We start from the raw sequence: 6503 nt of genomic DNA on the forward strand, positions 1-6503 counted from the left end.
ACACAAATAATGTGTCGGGCCACGTTAAATAATGTGTCGGGCCACACAAATAATGTGTCGGGCCACATAAAATAATGTGTCTGGCCACATTAAATAATGTGTCGGGCCACATAAATAATGTGTCTGGCCACACAAATAATGTGTCGGGCCACATAAAATAACATGGCGGGCCATAATAAAAGAATTTGTCTGTCCACGTCAATAATGTGTCAGGCCACATAAAATAATGTCAAGCCACATAAAATAATATGGCGGGCCATGATAAAATAATTTGTCTGTCCACGTCAATAATGTGTCAGGCCACGAAAAATAATATGGCGGGCCACATAAATAATGTGACATGGCACATCAAATAACGTGTCGGGCCACATAAAATAACATGTTGGGCCACACAAATAATGTGTCGGGCCACATAAAATAATGAGGCGGGGCACATTAAATAACACGTCGGGCCACTTAAAATAATCTGCTGGAGCATATAAAATAATGTGTCCGGCCACATAAAATAACATAATAAAAGAATTTGTCTGTCCACGTCAATAATGTGTCAGGCCACGTAAAATAATATGGTGTGCCACATAAATAATGTGACATGGCACATCAAATAACGTGTTGGGCCACGTAAAATAATGTGTCGAGCCACATTAAATAATGTGTCGGGCCACACAAATAATGTGTCGGGCCACATAAAATAACATGGCGGGCCATAATAAAATAATTTGTCTGTCCACGTCAATAATGTGTCAGGCCACATAAAATAATGTGTCAAGCCACGTAAAATAACATGGCGGGCCATGATAAAAGAATTTGTCTGTCCACGTCAATAATGTGTCAGGCCACGTAAAATAATATGGCGGGCCACATAAATAATGTGACATGGCACATCAAATAACGTGTTGGGCCACTTTAAATAACATGTTGGGCCACGCAAATAATGTGTCGGGCCACACAAATAATGTGTCGGGCCACATAAATAATGTGTCGGGCCATGTAAAATAATCTGCTGGAGCATATAAAATAATGTGTCTGGCCGCATAAAATAACATGGCGGGCCATGATAAAATAATTTGTCTGTCCACGTCAATAATGTGTCAGGCCACGTAAAATAATATGGCGGGCCACATAAATAATGTGACATGGCACATCAAATAACGTGTTGGGCCACTTTAAATAACATGTTGGGCCACACAAATAATGTGTCGGGCCACATAAATAATGTGTCTGGCCACATTAAATAATGTGTCGGGCCACGTTAAATAATGTGTCTGGCCACACAAATAATGTGTCGGGCCACATAAAATAACATGGCGGGCCATAATAAAAGAATTTGTCTGTCCACGTCAATAATGTGTCAGGCCACATAAAATAATGTCAAGCCACATAAAATAATATGGCGGGCCATGATAAAATAATTTGTCTGTCCACGTCAATAATGTGTCAGGCCACGAAAAATAATATGGCGGGCCACATAAATAATGTGACATGGCACATCAAATAACGTGTCGGGCCACATAAAATAACATGTTGGGCCACACAAATAATGTGTCGGGCCACATAAAATAATGAGGCGGGGCACATTAAATAACACGTCGGGCCACTTAAAATAATCTGCTGGAGCATATAAAATAATGTGTCCGGCCACATAAAATAACATAATAAAAGAATTTGTCTGTCCACGTCAATAATGTGTCAGGCCACGTAAAATAATATGGTGTGCCACATAAATAATGTGACATGGCACATCAAATAACGTGTTGGGCCACGTAAAATAATGTGTCGAGCCACATTAAATAATGTGTCGGGCCACACAAATAATGTGTCGGGCCACATAAAATAACATGGCGGGCCATAATAAAAGAATTTGTCTGTCCACGTCAATAATGTGTCAGGCCACATAAAATAATGTGTCAAGCCACGTAAAATAACATGGCGGGCCATGATAAAAGAATTTGTCTGTCCACGTCAATAATGTGTCAGGCCACGTAAAATAATATGGCGGGCCACATAAATAATGTGACATGGCACATCAAATAACGTGTTGGGCCACATTAAATAACATGTTGGGCCACACAAATAATGTGTCGGGCCACATAAAATAACATGGCGGGCCATAATAAAATAATTTGTCTGTCCACGTCAATAATGTGTCAGGCCACATAAAATAATGTGTCAAGCCACGTAAAATAACATGGCGGGCCATGATAAAAGAATTTGTCTGTCCACGTCAATAATGTGTCAGGCCACATAAAATAATATGGTGTGCCACATAAATAATGTGACATGGCACATCAAATAACGTGTCGGGCCACATTAAATAATGTGTCGGGCCACACAAATAATGTGTCGGGCCACATAAAATAACATGGCGGGCCAAAATTAAATAATTTGTCTGTCCACGTCAATAATGTGTCAGGCCACGTAAAATAACATGGCGGGCCATGATAAAAGAATTTGTCTGTCCACGTCAATAATGTGTCAGGCCACATAAAATAATATGGTGTGCCACATAAATAATGTGACATGGCACATCAAATAACGTGTTGGGCCACATTAAATAATGTGTCGGGCCACACAAATAATGTGTCAAGCCACGTAAAATAACATGGCGGGCCATAATAAAAGAATTTGTCTGTCCACGTCAATAATGTGTCAGGCCACGTAAAATAATATGGTGTGCCACATAAATAATGTGACATGGCACATCAAATAACGTGTTGGGCCACATTAAATAATGTGTCGGGCCACACAAATAATGTGTCGGGCCACATAAAATAACATGGCGGGCCATGATAAAATAATTTGTCTGTCCACGTCAATAATGTGTCAGGCCACATAAAATAATGTGTCAAGCCACGTAAAATAACATGGCGGGCCATGATAAAAGAATTTGTCTGTCCACGTCAATAATGTGTCAGGCCACATAAAATAATATGGTGTGCCACATAAAATAATATGGTGTGCCACATAAATAATGTGACATGGCACATCAAATAACGTGTTGGGCCACATTAAATAATGTGTCGGGCCACACAAATAATGTGTCGGGCCACATAAAATAACATGGCGGGCCAAAATTAAATAATTTGTCTGTCCACGTCAATAATGTGTCAGGCCACATAAAATAATGTGTCAAGCCACATAAAATAACATGGCGGGCCATGATAAATGAATTTGTCTGTCCACGTCAATAATGTGTCAGGCCACATACAATAATATGGCGGGCCACATAAATAATGTGACATGGCACATCAAATAACATGTTGAGCCACACAAATAATGTGTCGGGCCACGTAAAATAATGAGGCGGGGCACTTCAAATAACACGTCGGGCCATATAAAATAATCTGCTGGAGCATATAAAATAATGTGTCCGGCCACATAAAATAACATGGCGGGCCATGATAAAATAATTTGTCTGTCCACGTCAATAATGTGTCAGGCCACATAAAATAAAATGGCGGGCCACATAAATAATGTGTCGGGCCACATAAATAATGTGTCGGGCCACACAAATAACGTGTTGGGCCACATTAAATAATATGTTGGGCCACATTAAATAACATGTTGGGCCACACAAATAATGTGTCGGGCCACATAAATAATGTGTCGGGCCACATAAATAATGTGTCGGGCCACACAAATAACGTGTTGGGCCACATTAAATAATATGTTGGGCCACACAAATAATGTGTCGGGCCACATAAATAATGTGTCGGGCCACATAAATAATGTGTCGGGCCACATAAAATAATGAGGCGGGGCACATCAAATAACACGTCGGGCCATGTAAAATAATGTGCTGGAGCATATAGAATAATGTGTCCGGCCGCATTAAATATTTTTTTTTTTCTGCTAATGAAATGCTTTAAAAAATAGTGTAACAATAGTATTGACTGTTAGATGAGGCTCTCAGTGCAAACGACCGTTAAAAAACACTTGAAAAACTTAAAAAAAACACACAAATTTTACCGTAAAAATACAGCAGCTCAGTCAACAAATTTTTACTGCAAAAAAATTTGATTTTTTTTTTTGCAATTTACAGTAATATGCTGTAAAGAACAAGGTGAAATATATTGTCATGTTTAACAATAGTATTCACTGTTAGATGAGGCTCTCAGTGAAAACGACCGTTAAAAAACACTTTAAAAACTTTTAAAAAAACACAAATTTTACCGTAAAAATACAGCAGCTCAGTCAACAAATTTTTACTGCAAATTTTTTTATATTTTTTTCTCAATTTACAGTGAAAACGACCGTTAAAAAACACTTTAAAAACTTTGAAAAAAAAAACAAATTTTACCGTAAAAATACAGCAGCTCAGTCAACAAATTTTTACTGCAAAAAAATTTTGATTTTTTTTCGCAATTTACAGTAATATGCTGTAAAGAACAAGGTGAAAGAAATATATTGTCATGTTTAACAATAGTATTGACTGTTAGATGAGGCTCTCAGTGAAAACGACCGTTAAAAAACACTTTAAAAACTTTAAAAAAACACAAATTTTACCGTAAAAATACAGCAGCTCAGTCAACAAATTTTTTTTCGCAATTTACAATAATATGCTGTAAAGAACAAGGTGAAATATATTGTCATGTTTAACAATAGTATTCACTGTTAGATGAGGCTCTCAGTGAAAACGACCGTTAAAAAACACTTTAAAAACTTTTTAAAAAAACACAAATTTTACCGTAAAAATACAGCAGCTCAGTCAACAAATTTTTACTGCAAATTTTTTTTAATTTTTTTCTCAATTTACAGTGAAATCGACCGCTAAAAAACACTTTAAAAACTTTTAAAAAACACAAATTTTACCGTAAAAATACAGCAGCTCAGTCAACAAATTTTTAATGCAAAAAAATTTGATTTTTTTTTCGCAATTTACAGTAATATTCTGTAAAGAACAAGGTGAAATATATTGTCATGTTTAACAATAGTATTCACTGTTAGATGAGGCTCTCAGTGAAAACGACCGTTAAAAAACACTTTAAAAACTTTAAAAAAACACAAATTTTACCGTAAAAATACAGCAGTTCAGTCAACAAATTTTTACTGCAAATTTTTTTTTTTTTCTCAATTTACAGTGAAAACGACCGTAAAAAAACACTTTAAAAACTTTAAAAAAACACAAATTTTACCGTAAAAATACAGCAGCTCAGCCAACAAATTTTTACTGCAAAAAAATTTTGATTTTTTTTTTCGCAATTTACAGTAATATGCTGTAAAGAACAAGGTGAAATATATTGTCATGTTTAACAATAGTATTCACTGTTAGATGAGGCTCTCAGTGAAAACGGCCGTTAAAAAACACTTTAAAAACTTAAAAAAATATATATATATTTTACCGTAAAAATACAGCAGCTCAGTCAACAAATTTTTACTGCAAAAAAAATTTGATTTTTTTTTTCGCAATTTACAGTAATATGCTGTAAAGAACAAGGTGAAATATATTGTCATGTTTAACAATAGTATTCACTGTTAGATGAGGCTCTCAGTGAAAACGACCGTTAAAAAACACTTAAAAAAAACACAAATTTTACCGTAAAAATACAGCAGCTCAGTCAACAAATTTTTACTGCAAATTTTTTTTTTTTTTTCGCAATTTACAGTAATATTCTGTAAAGAACAAGGTGAAATATATTGTCATGTTTATTAATTTCATGGGTAATTCGCTGTAAAGTTAATATTTTTTATTTTTATTTAGACAAAAACACGTTTGGAAATATACTGTAATGTGTTTTGCAATATTGGATACTATAAAGTTTAAAAGGCGTGCAATTTCAAGCAGTACAAATTTTTGGGGGGCAAAATGAAAAAAATTATTTTGCGAGAAAATATTAAGTACTTTATTGACACATTTCCAATAGTTTAGAACAAAGTGGCGGACCAGATCTGGCCCCCGGGCCTTGGCTTTGACACCTGTACATTGTGTCATAGAATTGACTTGCATAATCCAGTTTTTGTGACAGAAATAGCCAAAAAACCTAAATATCATTGTTTAAATGCCATATTGCTTCTCATTGGATGTAAAAAAAAGACTCAAATTCACTTCACTTATATTAATTTAGCCTTATTTTAACCGCTATCGAAAACATTTGCGCCTGAAGTCAAGATAACGGGAATAACTATTTTGGGCCGTCTTCATGTTTTTACTCCAACACGTGCAAACTTGTTTTTATCACAAAAAAATGTCAAAGTCCGATATTTTTCGACTATTTGAACTAAAATAAACATGAAATGGAATGTCTTACCTCTCTGGACTTGCGTAAAACTCCGTGGCTGGAAATGTGTGGAAAAACCAAAATAAGAAGAAAAAAAACAAAACAAAGGTATAAAATATGTCCGGTTAGGTGGGTCCCTAACCCGGAGGAAGCAGGCCGGGTGGGAGGTGTCTCAAGCCCGCTAGGTGTAGTCCGACGGACGGGTGACCGAGCTGCCGAGCTGCCGAGCTACTAAATGAAGTCCAAAACAACAACAAAATGTTACGAACATTCCACGCTCCGGCT

The 6503-nt window shown here is 36.0% G+C and overlaps 1 protein-coding gene across 1 annotated transcript in view; it reads right to left on the reverse strand.

Moving 5' to 3' along the window:
- Positions 1–6503, reverse strand: part of mafk (v-maf avian musculoaponeurotic fibrosarcoma oncogene homolog K) — a 46445-nt gene extending 39942 nt beyond the window's left edge. Inside the window, exon 1 of the mRNA XM_061905277.1 lies at positions 6249–6503. The gene's annotated coding sequence lies outside the window, so the exon portion shown is untranslated. The remainder of the gene's footprint in view (positions 1–6248) is intronic.

The sequence above is a fragment of the Nerophis ophidion genome, linkage group LG07 (genome assembly GCF_033978795.1).
Source record: "Nerophis ophidion isolate RoL-2023_Sa linkage group LG07, RoL_Noph_v1.0, whole genome shotgun sequence".
Classification (NCBI taxonomy): Eukaryota; Metazoa; Chordata; class Actinopteri; order Syngnathiformes; family Syngnathidae; genus Nerophis; species Nerophis ophidion.